Source organism: Xylocopa sonorina, chromosome 10 (assembly GCF_050948175.1).
Source record: "Xylocopa sonorina isolate GNS202 chromosome 10, iyXylSono1_principal, whole genome shotgun sequence".
Lineage (NCBI taxonomy): Eukaryota > Metazoa > Arthropoda > Insecta > Hymenoptera > Apidae > Xylocopa > Xylocopa sonorina.
The window spans coordinates 2,489,862-2,505,085 of record NC_135202.1 but is presented as its reverse complement, the minus strand read 5'-3'; the positions used below and the strand labels follow the sequence as shown (position 1 = coordinate 2,505,085).

The following is a 15,224-nucleotide window of genomic DNA, read 5'->3' as shown; positions in this document are numbered from 1 at the left end:
GAGAAGAACAACACCTAGACGGAATCACCACGAGGAAGCAGAGCATTCATTACGCCTCACTGCTCCGCTAATGGGAGATCGTGGAACTTTACGAGATCTATAACAATGATTCATTTCGGTTAACACGTTGTTCTACGACGAATTGATCGATTGCTCCTAAACTGGTCGTTATTAACACTGGTCGTGTTATATTTTTTCTTCAGTCTTCATTGATCCATACAATTTTGTCATGTTTTTGATAAATTTCCTTCGATTTTCAGAATTGTCATATATTTGCTGCGATAATTATCAACAACCAACACGAACGAAGAGAAAACAAATATACGTACCTAATACCCATACGACCCTCCTCGTAGTCCGAGACCCGTTAAACACCTCGTCCGAACTGGTTGATAGTCTATGAGGTATCATTTAAAAATCTCTGAAATATAATACTTTCAAAATTCGATGGGAAAGTTCAACTGTGTTAAATGTTATATCATTTAGCAGCATCCAGAGATTAATTACGAGCTAGACACGACCTAACGTCGTACAAGTAAAACGAGTTTAATAGCAGACACCGTACTGCAGACTAGTTCCGTACAGACATAATCGTTGGCGAGACAGGTCTGAAATCGCGAACCCGAGGATCGAAATCGTCGTTAATTAGATCATAAAGTCGCGCGAACACGATGACCGATTTAGCGGCGGCGTCATTCGATCGGCGATCACCGGCAGATGGTTGTCTATGACAAATTGCGGGGCTGATCGATTCGCTCGCCGCGATTCCATCGTGATATTACCGGCGTGCGAGCAACGCGTACGCCAATTATCGCGAAATTTGCACGCCGCCGGCTGCCGCCTTTCCTCGGGTGCGCGCGTGTGCCGTGCGCGCGAGGCCCGTTAACGACGGCGCGAACCGTTGTAAATCAATTTTTAATTGCCACCGCGCGTCGCTTCGATCGGGCCCGCGTTGTTAAATTGTCGCTAATAACGCGAATGAAATTCGACGGGTAATGCGCGCAGGATGACGGGTTACGGTCCTCTGTTTGCTTTTAATAGTCGTTGGCGTAGCGTGGCGTAGCGTGGCGTAGCTCGCGAGGGGAGCAGCCCGTCGGTGTAATAAAACTTTCAAGGTTGAAAATATTGTTACAAGCGAAGGGGGACGCCTCGCGGCGAAAAACTTTTCTGTACAAGGTGTTCGATTTTATGCTTCCAGGTGATCAAATCGCGACGCAAGATTCAGTTGCACGGTTGCTTGTTTTCATCGCGTCCTCTGCGCTGCGTCGAAAGCGAAGCGAAGCGAAGAAGAACAGAAATTGTTCACGTATACGTTCACGTATACGAGTTAATACAGCAACTATGCCGCCGATTCTTCGTAAACCGGTCAGGTTACAAGAATATACCGGAGCCAAACGAATTTCGATGAACCAGTATGTTCACCGTCGCCGAGTTCCGAATGGTCGTCGTCTGGCGACGTCCAAGAAACGAGGAAGGTCCGGTGGTGGTAAAAGAAGGACGGCGGTCGCGTCCCTCTTTCACCCGGGCCACTTTAAACGTCTTTATAAGTTTCGGCTGTTAACACGACCGTGGAAACAGGTACACAGGCCTATCTTCTTCTTCTTCCTCTCGATGCCTGATGTCTTCTAGTATCTGCGGGATCTCAGGTGGCTAGCACTCTGGCACGCATTCGTCAGGGACAGATAAGGTCGCGATTGGACAGGAAGTACGGGACGGTGCAGGCGGAGGAGCCGGCCACCGTGTTTCTCTTTTCCCTCTTCCCGATTATGGGGACCGGACTGGTTCTATTCCTCGGGTTTGCTCGATAAAGTTCAAATTTACCGGTGCTACTCGTCGAAAGCGGTGAGACGTTGGTCGCTTCCTGCGACGCCCACCTTCGGTCGAGGATCGTACGAGAAACCTTGGATTTCACAGAAGACTATTCGCTGCTAGAACGCGAGAATCGCGATATAAACTACTTGGTGTCGTGATACTCGAGAAGCATGCATCGGGTGATTTTCGTGTGACCGTGGTTCACAGCCTGAGCGGAAACGGGATTTGCTTAACGAGACGCTGCCTTGGAGCAGATGCATCTAACGACTTCCTCAAAAGCAGCGGATCCATCGAACAATCAAACTATTTGAATCAAAGATCGCGTCGAGATAAACGAGAACCGCGAAAACAGGAACAATAGTCCACTTTCATAAAATTATACTAAAATAGAAAGAAAGGAGAGGGAAATATGATGATTATGGTTGGTCCTGGTAATGGGAGCAATCTATGCGTTTCGTCCGGGTATGGCCGCAATTTTTCTTGATCGTTGGGACTCGCGTGTCGAGGTAATGGCGTACAAGCATAAAGGATAATCTAACGTCTGATACGTCGCTCGTAGACGCACCGCTGTGTGGGATCATAACGCGCAAAAGGAAATCGCGACGGTTTAAGGTAAACGCTCGGGGAGGCAGGCAGAACGACGTGCGTGCCCGGCCGCGTGTGAACCACCACCGGTTTCCTTTCATTCACTAAGTTTCTTCATCGCGAATGTCGCACGATTCCTACGCCCGATTATCGTTGTGCGAGCATCATCTCCGTGGAAAAGAAATATGGAATCCTTCCGCGGTACCGATCCGCGCGCGGTTAACGGGACTTTATCCACTTATCCAAATATTCACTCGAAGGCTCCAATCTTTCTCTTTCCGCTGCAAATCTATCGACGACGTGTTTGAATAACAATTTTACCGATTCGCTCAACTGGAAATCGCATCACCGCGGAGGTCAGCCTACGAGTTTTTTCCCTCGATCCGGGACGAAATCCGGGACCTGGTTTACGCGCGAACGAGCGAACGACACGGAACGAAGCCGCGATTAATCGTGAAATCGGCATTGTCAGCTCGAGAGAAATTGTTCACAATTAGAATTTGATGAGCTCGGCCCCCGTCGCTGTTTGATTGTTTGCAAAACACGAAATATAGTTCAGCGGTTCGACCGTGCTCCCGTATGAGTCGCGAACGATCCTCGCCGTTTCGTTGCGATCCGCATTTTATCGGATCGAAGATCGATGTTCGAACGAACTACAACCACGTTTATCGAACATTGTGCCGTGCAAAAATGAAACAAAAAAAGACGAGAAAAAAAAGAAAAGAGAGAGGAATATTTCGCTGAACGAAATATTTATCATCGGCGATGCGTACGAAGCAAAAACAACAATGAAACGCGTGTAACTGAACCGAGGACGATTGTTTACAGAAAAAAAAAATTCGTTACAGAATTCAAACAGCACGAGGATAATACAACACCGGGAGAGCATTAAAATGTATTTCGTGTGCTTTACACCACGGAATGGAATGGATGATAAAATACCCATCGACAACATTTTTAAAATTTGAATAACGAACAAAATTTAAAATTTTGAAAATGAAAATTTAAATAACGAACAAACGAAAGCGGTAATTTTAATCTCGACGTTATACATTTCAATCACTCGTTCGTTCGTCAAAAAATGTTCGTCAGTCTCTTTCGCGATAAACGACCCATCTTACAGAAAAATGTCGATGGCAAATGTCGATGAAGAACGGAATCAGGGATTCGCGTGACGCGTCGGTTGATATTCGAGCGCGTGGGACGGCGAAGTCCGCGAATTGGCTCGCGAACGCGCCACTTATCGTAACGTTTGCTCCATGCTCGTCGCGAGGAGGTGTCCTCGCGTGTCTGCTGTCGCGCCGGGGAGCGTTCGTGGGACCAGAAAGACCTCCCTCGCGCCATTCGTCGGCGAGGATGCGCGAGCGCATCGAGAACGTTCCCACAAATTGCCAGTGGCCGGTTCGAACACCACTCCAGCCCCCCTCCAAGAAAAAAGAAAGAAAGAAACAAAAAAAAAAAAAAAAAAAAGGAAAAAAAAAAGAAAATAAAAGGAAAATATTCTCCCTCAACCGCGCGAACTTCCATTTATTATCTCGCGAGGTGGTTGCCGCTCGAAAGAGTTCCGTTGCCGCGACCGGAACTGAATTTTCGTCGCGGGCAGAAATTCTCACGGCGGCGCGATGGAGGGAAGTAATGAAAAAAATGGTGGAAAATCTGGTTCCCAAGATCGCGGCGCGGTGTTTTGCATGAAAAGGAAGAGGAGAGCATTCCCGAAGTGAATCGCTCAGAGAACGTTGATCCGCTCGCGAGACGCTTTCGGCTTCGCGCTCGGCACGCTCGTTATACGCGAGACGGCCCGGCTTAACTATGTATGCATTATACGTGGAACGGGGTGAGCGTGTTATCGCTCACGTGCCCCGAGAGATGAGCGTCGTGAATGCTCGTCCGCGACGATGTGCGGACGAGCATTATTATTATTACTATCATCATCGCGCGAGGCATCGTGCAGCAGGTGAGCCGAGGAGGCGTGGCGCCGGATGTGTATATATCATAGAAACGTATGCATTTCCGGTGGACAGATCTAGATTGATCCGCGAGCTACTCTTTTTTTTCGTTTCCTCCCTGGCCAACCGAAATTACGGGCTAGACTTTTTCGTCTCCGCGATAGATATTCGGAACGGATGTTGTAACAAGGCGAACGAAGTTAGATTCGAGCGAAATCACGGCCTAAGGTTCGATTAATTAACGATTAATCGGTAAAGACGAGGAATAATGAATTAAGCAGGGAGTTCGTGTTACGGGCACGTGTTAAACGGGCAGCCTGAAAGGACAGTTAAAGTCAAGGATGCTCATTTTCACCAGCAAACGATTTTATCAACCCTCGCGGGTTGTAAATTAATGACGAACCGCGGCTGACCTTGCTCGCGACGATCCTTACGTACGGCGTTTTATCATCGCCCGCCGATCGATCCATCGTATCGCGCATAAATTATCCACGGTATTAATTAATTTGCAGGCATGCCGCCACCGGCAGGTATTGTATCGTAATACGTATTATAATACGATCAACCGGATACCAGCGAACAAAAGGAGATTCATTAACAGCTATCGATGGTTAATTGAATGTAAAGAAACCGGTGATTTTCGATCGAAACAGCTGGTAATCGATACACCTCGACGATGAATCATTTTTTCCGCCTGCCCCCGAAATGCCCCGGAAATTCGCCGCTGCATAATTAAAATCGTTGCGAAAATCCATTCGGGACTGCAATTTGCAGGCATTCACGGATTAAATTGAATCGTCGAAACGAACAAAAGTCCGAGGCGCTAAATTTTTGGCATCGTACACCGATGGGCGATGGCTGGTAGCGATTCAACTCTTTACCTTCGTCCGTAACGTCGAAATAATTAATTTCAATTGTAACGAGCCCTCGTTTCGCGCTCCACTTTGTCCCGAACTCGGGGAAGTTTATATTAATATCTCCAAGTAATTACATCGCGAAACGGTCGAAAACGGTGATCGATCGCGTCATGCTCGAATGCCAGTAAACGCACCAACAATTTAATCGCTCTTTTCTTTCTCTGCACAAATTATATACAGATACAAGGGAACGAGTGCACGTACCAAGACATTATTATACCTTATCGTATCGCAATAGTATAATAGAATTACGGAACGGGATCAATCTTCAGCTCGGATTGATATTCACTCAATTTTACTCTTTTATTAGAGTACAATTATACTTATTATATTTCCTCATCCTCGTTTCAACCAGCTGTTGCCATCCCTAGGCGAATTAAAGAACGCAGAAACGGAAAAAGGGCACACCCCGAGCCACGAAGGGGCAAATATGATATAATAAATAACAGCCCTTTCCACGTGGCCGTGCCGTTGACCACGCAATCCTGCCACATCGATCCATAGGAAGATAAGGAGTCGTTTGCTCAGCCACCGAGACGATCGACGTTAATCGAAGCTGGGTAACCGCGCGTTTACAGCTAAGCGACATGCAACTAGTGTCTGCTGTGGCCGAAACGACGAAACAAAAAAAAAAGGGGGAAGAAACAAGCCGAAGTAGAGGTTCCGATCCGATCAACACAACCGGAGACCCTTTCGTACGCGTCCCCGGGAAACAATGCTCGTGTACCGATATGGTAATACGCACGGAGTGCGCTTCGAGCATCGTATTCCTAGGCGAGTAGAAGAATGTCGCTCCTCGAGGATTCTCGGGAACCCGGATGGTAGCGTGGATGTTCGCCGCGGCAAGGGATGAAATTGGGAGCATTGACTCGGGGACCCTCGACAACGGTGAAACGTTAGTAGTAGCAAGTTGTATAAGTAAGAGTAATCAAGGGATATACGCTGGTGGAACTCGTCGTAGAATAGTGGTCCCGGAATGGCAGAAACGAAAGAAATGGCGCAAAAAAAGGTGATACCGTGGCACGTCCTGCGTTCGAGCAGAGAGGTGAGCAAAGTCGGACGTGCTGTCTCGTAAATTTCGCGTGCACCCGTGTCGTTCGATGCGGTAAGCCGTGTAATGCTCGACGCTGGATACGAGGGGACGTATCGCGCGCATAAAAATGAGCGAAGTTGGTGCATTAAGCCGAGTAATGGGCGCCTTTGGGAGGAAGCAGCAGCATAGGCGCCGCCAGGCTAAGTGTAATACGCCATGACAAAGTGGCGCGTCTGGCCGGTTGCGACGAGGATATAGCCACGACCGGGTCCGGTGGTATCCTTGACCATCGTGTCCGGCCGCGTTCTACGCTCCGCGGCAGCACGCGGCACCAAGAAAGCGTATCGCCCGTTCCCGGTCTCTCTTCCTCGTGGTGGCTGAACTTGCCGGTATAATTAATTCGATCGATTCGTGCGGCTCCGGCAATTAAGCCGGTGTCAGTGTGCACAGATAAGTAAACACTTCTAACGGGCCTGTCTGATATTACATAAATAATTCATATTCATATAAGAACGAACGCCGGTCGAAGGAACGCGGTAATGCGCACGGTAACCGCGAGTTCGAATTCAGAGCCGATTAGATTCTGAATTATGGAACAGATCTGTATTGTGTAACATCTTTGCACGAAACATTCGAAACATGCGCATCCCCTTGACGCGCAACCATCTTTGCACGGTGAAAACGAGCATTAACAGCTGCTAATTAATCTTTTCAATTGAATCGCGAGCAATCGGCGGCGGTGAACCGATGCGCGTCCGCGTAACATTGTAAACGGGTAAAACCTTTCTCGGTTTTTACTTTTTTCCTTACCACAATATCGGTTAACGTTAACTGGCAATATAAAACGTTAAACATTCCGAATTCTGGAAGTATGCTTGTAGAGTACCATTTTTTACTCGTACCTCGCTGTCGAGCGATCATTATCGCGCGCGTACTTACTTGATTGATCGTTAGTTGTAATTAAGACTATGCTGTTTAGACGATAACCTGACGAATTTCCCAAGCCGATTCAGTTTATTAATAGAGACGTAAGAAGGAAATTGGTTGCGAACGGTGCCTTATTACGGTTTTACGGCGCCCTATTCAGCCGGGGCGGAAGGCATTTCGTTGGATCGTCGCAATAACCGTCCATGGGTACATACACGGTGCACGGGTGTTGCAAAAAACGCGTCTCCTAAGCGCTGGCTGCTTCTCCCTTGTACGGTTTGAAACCTCTGCGTCCCGCCAGTGGGTGCGCGTAACCGCGCTTGCGCCGTTTCCGTGCACCGCGATCGTTGGCGCCAACCGACGGGGTTCCGCTTTGGTTGCGCCTGTACGTCCCCTATTACACCAGACGCGTAAAAAACGCGTCTGTTTGCGGAAGAATGCGTAGGTCGAAGCCACGGGTCTTGCGGACGTCTTTGCCACTTGGTCACGAAAGCGGTTCGCGGCGGTTTTTCCACGGGATTCTTTCCCGTCCGGACGGTACGCTCTTCCCGCGGAAAGCCGCTCGTGTGAATTCTCCTTTTTCCCGGACATTCGCGTTTGAGCGACGTTCGAACAGGTACACACCCCACGTGGCGAGGAATTAATTAAACGATCGCTCTGTTATTAGAACTGGTTCCGATGGATCCTGTCTGGTTTGCGTCTGGTTCGAAAGATCGCGCGCTTCACCTCTGCGACGTTATTCGATTCACCGACTATTACAGGTTTTATCGGCGATAAATAACGGCGACACCGAGTTGTAATCTTCTGAAATATAAGCGGGGCCTCCGGTGAAATAGTAATTATAAATTTTTCCGCCGATGTAAACGTTGGCGCCAGCCAACGGGTACGGGCGCTTTTGTGTCATTATATATTACGCGTGGCCATTTGCACTTCTCGCGGGCATCGTAATCCGCTGGACACGGACATGGAAAGCGCCAGTGTACGCGAACGGCCAATCCCGTTGCGCGTCTCTCAACATAAATTAGACGGTACTCCCGCGGCTGGAACGCGTCTAAGAAATTGCATTTTCTCGCCGAGATATCGAAAGGGTCATAAAAAAAAAAGAAAAGAAAAAGAAAAAACGTTTACGCGCGCGTGCGCGCGCAGTTTATTCACGAATATATTTATTTATTCGCGGTAATAACTTTTCTGTCGGCGAGTTTCTCTACGATCGCTAGGAAATCGTGAATTGCATCGTTACCGAAACATCGTTAATAGCGTTATTGCTCGTTAATCGAGGTTTGGATAGTTTGTAATCTGTTGAGCGAATTTTATTTCGATTCCATAATTGATATTTAATTGGTAATATCGAATATATGGAGATTTGAAGAAAAGTTGGAAAGATTGGGGGAAACTTAATCTTCGTAACGAGAGGAAAATGTAAAGACTCGGGCACCCCTCGTGTCGCAATTCAAACAACTGTTAGAAGCTGAACCAACAACATCCAACACCTGCCTATTCGCGGTACCTTTTTCCGATTTCTGCGCAACATTCGCGCAGAACTGTTTGAGCGAAAGTCTACGGGTACGATGCAAACTTCTTATTCGGTTTTCGTGCACTTTGAAATGTAGTGCCATTAAGGGGAACACCCGTGCCACTTTCTCCCCCATTTTTTTCCCCTTCTGATCCTAGCGATCCTCACCCCCGCGACACGGCCAGACAGCGAAGCGCGTGTGCACGAGCGTTCGAGCGGATAGTCGAAGAGAGGCAGTGGCGAAGATTGCGCTCATTATTCGGCGTATCTCGCGTAGGGCGAGCTGCGCGTAGATGATTTCACGGCGTGACACGGTCGCTCGACAGAAGGTGCGTCAAGTGTTGCGTTCGATGCAGCCGCAGGCCGCGGCGCCCTTTCCTCGCAACGGTGCACGCTTCCAAAGGAAGTTCCTTAGCCGCGGAGTGGCTGGGGTGCTCCCTCTCCGCAGTCCGCGAAAAGGGTGGAAATGTTTTCACGGAACGATGGAACCACTCCTGTCGCCTCGCGAGCATTATTTATTACGCGGCGAGAATAATAATGCGAGAAATATTCATTATCCTGCGACCCACGACGAGATCGGGATTTTCAGATAACTCTCTGGCTTCTTTGAAATATGAAGATTATTCAAAGGAAGGGAAAGAGAAATCTTCGGTGCGGTAGAATTATAATATCTGCGTCATGGAATATGCATGAACGTAATGCGTAACGCTCCTGAAAGACCGATGCAGAAACGAATGTACCAATATGTCGGATAATATATCTAATGCGGATAACGATGAACCAAATTAAGAGCGAGACATTTGAACATTTGCGTCGTGAAATATTGCGGAAATTCGTTGTAGCGGGAGGAAAGCTCGAGAATCGTCGAAAACCCACCGCATCAAAAATCCCGGAGCGTACCTTCGAGAGACGGTGCTTCGTCCGCTGAAAGCTAAATCGCGTTGCGTACGTCCAAGAATAGCCGGTGTCACGGGCAAATTTAACTAGCCACATATCAATAGGCGGCGGGAGTGGAATCGCCACGGGAGCGTGATCGAGAGAGAGCCGGTGGTGTTGTTTCGAAAAAAAGGAAAACGCGGCGGATCTCTTTCTCTCTTTCTCTCTCGCTCTCGCCCACAGCCACGGCAGTCTCCGCCGCCGCCACCGCCGCCGTCGTCGTCGCCGCAGCGGTGCGGCTGGGGTGCGTCGACGAATGTAGGGGGAAGTGTGACGGTAGCCAAGTCCTCATTAGCGCATTCCGCTGCGACGCCCGCGACTCAAAGCGTCGTAAAAACGGCTGAGATGTAGCGAGACAGAGGGGCGGAGACGAAGAACGCGGGACAGAGGGGCTGGTAGCCGCGAAATCGAGCCGCTCAAACGCACCCACTCCCTCCCCCGTGATAGAAAACGGTGGCGCAAGCTTCGCCTTCGAGCTCTCGTTACTCTCCCGTTTCTCTGCCGTTTCGTCGATGTCTATTCCGAGATTAAACACACGCACTCTCTCTCTCTCTCTCTCTCTCTCTCTCTCTCCCTTCGCTGTCTCCTGGTGACGGGAGAGAGTTTGCGTCGTGAAATTGAAAGGGCACCTTAGGTGCATCCTGCGACACCAAAGCTGTCCAACAGTGCACCATTTCTGATCGGTTTGCACGGATGATAAAAATAGAAGAAAAGGCGTAAAAGCGGTGCACCCGGAGTGAGATAAAGAATTAATTAACCGTGGATTAGCCCGCGAATACGGTGTTCCCACGGATAAAAAGTTTCACGGCGTCTGAGACTTCCTGAATCGTGGCAGCAGCGAGCATCCGAGTCGGACGATCTCGTAACTAAGACGCGGACGAACCGAAGAGAAATCTGGGTGATTTATGGAGGGAGAGAAAGGGAGACGACGCGACGCCGCGGCTGGTTCGAAAGAGGCGCTTCCGCGCCCCGTGACGCGCCGCCGAGAGACGGTCGCTTCGTTAGCCCGTTCTATAGCGGTGGCTTAAATTCATGTAGCGTGAGAGTGTTTATAAATACGGGGAGCCGGGCGGATTTGTCAAGTCCGCGGGCTCGTTTCACTTCGCGGCGGACCCCGACGAACAGAGGCGAAGAACACGCGTTACAAGCGGCCGTGGAGAAAGTATCGCTGTTCCCGTTGCCTTCGATCGTATCGACCTTGCGACCTCCCTGGATCTTGTCGATTCATTTTGTTCCCTATCTGTTCGCCAAATGTTTTCTCTCTTCTTCTTTCTTATTTCTTCCTCTCTCGAATAATTCGACCAGACGAGACTGATTTAGGAACGGTCGACGATTTTAGCGCAAAAGATCGTAGACATCGCAGGGGAACGCGCCATTACGGTGGCCCAAGCGTGCTGCTGATGATCTACGAAGATTGATCCACGTCGGGCGGACACCGACGATGACGCGTCTTGTCGTAAAGATGTTCCGCCTGTTCGTGCCTCTGATACGACTTGTCGTCGCCTATCCGAGGAGTAAATCAGCAATAAAAAGAAAAAATATCTCGGCGCGAAAGCAGTAAAAAACATAATTAGCGCGTCTAACGTTATTCACCGTGTTACCGTGCGCCTGACGCTTGCCATTCAGCGCGCCTTTACGGTAAATCGAGGAAAGTATCAAGGGGAACGCGCGTTTTTATTGACTTCTACCCGCATGCACTTAATTAGAGCTCTTTTTGCACTGCCTATCAAATTCATTTCAATGTAAACACTTAATATCACGACTTTATTCCGTATCAGATTTCATATTTTTCTATATTTTCCGACCTAATCGAACTATTGAAATAGCGTGACTACTGATCGAACTCCTTTCTACCCCTCCAATTCCACGCGGACAACATCCCAGACGTCCAGAAACGAAGATCGATCGCCACGATTTATAAACGATCGCCACGTTTCGGCTTAGTCGAATCCGCGGTGTGCACCTTGATCCCGTAGTAACTTTGAAGGAGACTATCCCGTAAAGCAAAACTAACGAGCACCTTTACCGAAGATTACCGCGCTACCCCGCTCGGACGGGGAATTATCTGGATCCTCCCTCGTGCACGGGGGTCGGCCGTATAATCATCGCGTATTATTCAGTCACCCCTGCGCGCGGCGCGCCGGTATCCACTGGGATATCGAAGCAACCGAGCATCAAACTGGCTTACGTTGCCTCTACCAGAGGCTACGAGCAAACACGACCGCAAACGTTTGTGTGCGCAGCGTTAACTTCGTCCCTAAAATAAACGACGATGAGGTGGATGGAACAACAGAGGATAAGAGAGAGGGAGAGAGAGAGGGAGAGGGGGGGGGGAATGGTGGAAGGATTGGTTCTCGAGGGGCAGGTCATGAATGTAACACCGCGTCACGCACCGGTGAGGTTGAAATTTGTAATCTTCGGTACACATGACTGATCGCAGAGTAAACGGAGGAAAGTGAACGGTCCTGTGGACAAGTGAAGAGCCGTCGAGGGGGAATAAAATTAATCGGTTAGAAGGGTGATACGGTTTACCTCGACGATTGTGCGTTCGTTTGTACCGAGAGGATCGATTTTCAAGCGAGAATCGAAAGTAAAGTCTTTCATTGTAAATGCGATGGATCCTAGTTTTTAATAAATACACATTCGTACAACAAAAATCACCGTCGCTCAACATTCCTCCTTGCAAAACGTCTGTGCATAGTTACGTGACACTTAGCCGCGTGAGTTTAACGTTCCAGAACGGTGTGCGTAATGATATCAATTACGCGAACACGTCGTTACACGTTTCGTTGAAACGCTCTCCTTCGAGCGTTTCGCGAGTGCCATTATTTCATCGAGAATGCCATAACGGCCGAAGAAAAGTCGGACCAGGCGACGCTCGTAAATTAATTTAGGTAGCGTCCAACAACCGGCGAGCTGTTCCGTTTCGTGAGTCTCGTCGCGGCGAAGGGACGACGATGAATTCCGCTTCCTTGTTTTACGCGGCCAGTGTCGGAGCCACTTTGTTAGGCGATCATTGTCACGGGACGGTATAAAGGGATGAAACGAGGCGCGCGCGTACGCTGTTGTAACACAGTGCTCGAGCCGAGCGCCCGACAGTTTTACCTCTTTATTCGTTTATTGCTCCGTTCGATCACCGCCAAGGTACCCCTTGTCTTCATTCTTTTCGAAACGGGCGGATTTCTTTTTTGGTCGTTCGTTCTACGTACTCGTTGTAAAAGTTTCTTCCTTCGTTTTCTTCTGTGCACAACTCGGCTTCTCGGTGTTAAATTTTGGACACGAACGTGGGAAAGTATATTTACGAGCCGCTCCGATGGTCGTAACGTTAGCAGGTGTCCGGGTGTTCGTCGACAGGATTTTTTATTTGTGAAATTGACGATTCGCGAGCGGCCAACCCTTCGGAGCATCGTACAGATTGTAAATTATACACACTCCATACTGGTCGTTATACCGTTGTATTTTTCACTTATGCTCTTTTATGGTTTTGTAAACTTGTTACATCGCAAATTTATTTCCCCGGAATATGAACAAAAAATAGGGTAAAGTAATACCGCGGTCGAAGCGTAAGTAGCAGCTTGGTAAAGAGAGAAGGCGAAGAAGCCACGGAGAAGAAGCATGGTAAGAAGAAAAAAAAAAAAAGAATGGAGAGGAGCGAGAGAAAAGCGGACCGATCCCGATCTTGGAGCCCCGCGCGAATACTAATTACCGCATTAGCGGCGCGGCCATTCCCAATTTGTCTCCCGCGGAAACGAACATTTTCCCTCGCGCGTTCCACTCCGTTTAAATAGTTATAAATAAGCCCAACTCTGAAACGGGCGTATCCGCGGGCACGGTTAGACCGAGCGCCGTGCAACGCGGCACGTATATGTATAGATTATGCACGCGGGGAGCGGAGCTTTTACCTGGGCGAGCCTAACCGTAAACCTTGCCCGCTGATATACGATTTCGCGCGATATTAATTGCGCTGCTAACAGCATCCGCCTTTTTACCCCGGTGCAACAACGGGCTCGAACCGGCGGAGCGAGGGAGAACGAAAGAGCGCTGCGGGCATGCCCGTTGCCTGTGTAAAAGCAGAGAATTATTGCCACAGGAAATTCAATCAGACTTGCCCCACGGCTCGCGATATTCGCCTTGATTTTCCAGCTTGTAAGCAGCCACGGTTAGGCCCCTTCTCGCCGCAGCACCCCGCGCGCGCCCGTTACGTTCACCACGTGATCCACCGATATCTTCGTTAAGGGGCCACGACGCGCGATAGGGCATCGGGCGCGCCTGCCCGTGCGTTCGCTCGTACAATGGCCATCCTCTCGCTGTGTGTGCCCAACACGCGTAATTACGCGCGAAACTGATAAGATCGATCCGGTGCCTATCATCCCGATCACCCTTCGATTTCATGCCGTATCGATTCATCGGAGGCCAGCAAGCGCGCGTACATCGGCACGCACGCGCAGCCCCGCCACTTTGCCTCCCATTCAATCGGGGTGAGAATATTGGTACTCGTGAAAAGGATTGGCCGGTTCGTTAGCGGGGCCAGAATTTTCGGTCGGACAATCGGGGCGAACGATCTCTCGGAAAAGTCTCGATCGTGATTGCCCGCGCCAGGTACCCTTACCAGGCTCTCGGTAAGGACTCTTCACGGCGTCCACTCGCCGCTCCCGGCCCTTTTTGTGGGAACGTATACGCCTCGACCAAAACTCGCAGTACACGTATCACGTGTCCAACTTTTCGAGACGAGTATTGCTGCGTTCACTTTGCCATTACTTACGATCGAACAAACCTTTAAGTGCGAACCGCGATGCGAATTACGTTCACGCGAGAAATATCCGGGTTGCAGTGGGGAGGATAGAAAAACGCGCGACTCCCGCAGCGTGGTCAGTTTTTCCCACAGTTAATAAAGCTATTAACTTTATCTCGGGGGCCGAAACTCATCCGGATAGGTACCCGGGCCGCACCGGCTGAATATAATTCAAGTTGTCGTCTTATCCGACGGACATCTACGGGCCAGTGCGAACTATGGGCTTTTAGGTCGACAGGGACTTTGGCCCCGTGGTCGCGTGGCGTTTTACTTACGGCTACGCACACAGACGGCCGTCGCGCTAACATTGTCAGGACCGCCTCCAGATCCCCGTACACCCGACGAGTGCCACGGTTTAAACGCTATCTGATGAGCGGTCCACCCCAATAAGCCTTCGCTATTGTTGAACCGAGCGGAACGACGCGGGCGTACCAACCAACTAACTACGTACCAGCCAGGTAGACGAAACGTTGCGGTCTCGAGTGGCTTTCGTAGAAGAAACTGGATCCACGAAATAGGTTACCCAGTTTAGCGGCGTCGAATGTGTTTCGGAAGTTGAACGATATCGCGTAGCCAACTTTGCCAGATTACGGTTTCCTTTCGTAATAAAGGGGAAGTACTTTTTATTGAAACGCAGTTTCTCCAGAGTTTGGTTTAAGTGAAGAAAGATTCGGCCGTGATTCGTTACAAAGGAAAAAAAAAAAAAAAAAGAAAAAAAGATGAACTTGAAACCAGTTCTCCGGATAGGCTCTCGCGACTGTGC

At 49.4% G+C, this 15,224-nt stretch overlaps 1 protein-coding gene across 1 annotated transcript in view; it reads right to left on the bottom strand.

Moving 5' to 3' along the window:
* Foxo (forkhead box, sub-group O) overlaps positions 1-15,224 on the bottom strand; it is a 347,741-nt gene that overhangs the window by 194,842 nt on the left and 137,675 nt on the right. The gene's annotated exons all lie outside the window — the stretch shown is intronic.